The following is a 561-nucleotide window of genomic DNA, read 5'->3' as shown; positions in this document are numbered from 1 at the left end:
GACTTCCAATCCTCCGGGACTCTACCTTCCTCCCAGGCCAATCTGCACATCTTCCACATCCATTCTACTACTATCTCTCCCCCATGCTTCAGCATTTCACCACACACTCCATCAATTCCTGGGGCTTTCCCCGATTTAACTTTCTTCATTGCTTCCACAACTTCTATCCTACTGATTTCTTCTGGTCTTCTCACCTCCCTCCTTCTCCCAGCCATTCCCCAGCCACTTATACTCGCATTACTTCCATCCTCTACGTTCAACAATTCCTTAAAGTGTTCTCTCCATCTGCTCACTTTTTCTCCCTTCTCCACTAGTAATCTACCATTTTTATCTTTCACTCCCCTGCTAACTTCACTTCCACCCTGTCTTACTCTTTTCACCTCCCTCCAGAACATTTTCTTACAGTCCCTCCACTTTACACTCAAATTCCTTCCAAATTCCTCATCCACTCTCTTCTTATTCTCTCTTACTAATCTTTTCATCTCTCTCTTTCTTTCTACATATAACTCTCTCTTCCGCCTCTCAACTTCTTCCACGCCCCTAGTTCTCATCCATTCATTG

Source organism: Coenobita brevimanus, chromosome 2 (genome assembly GCF_032717465.1).
Source record: "Coenobita brevimanus isolate Jiangsu-jjx chromosome 2, ASM3271746v2, whole genome shotgun sequence".
NCBI lineage: Eukaryota > Metazoa > Arthropoda > Malacostraca > Decapoda > Coenobitidae > Coenobita > Coenobita brevimanus.
This window is presented reverse-complemented; position numbering follows the sequence as displayed.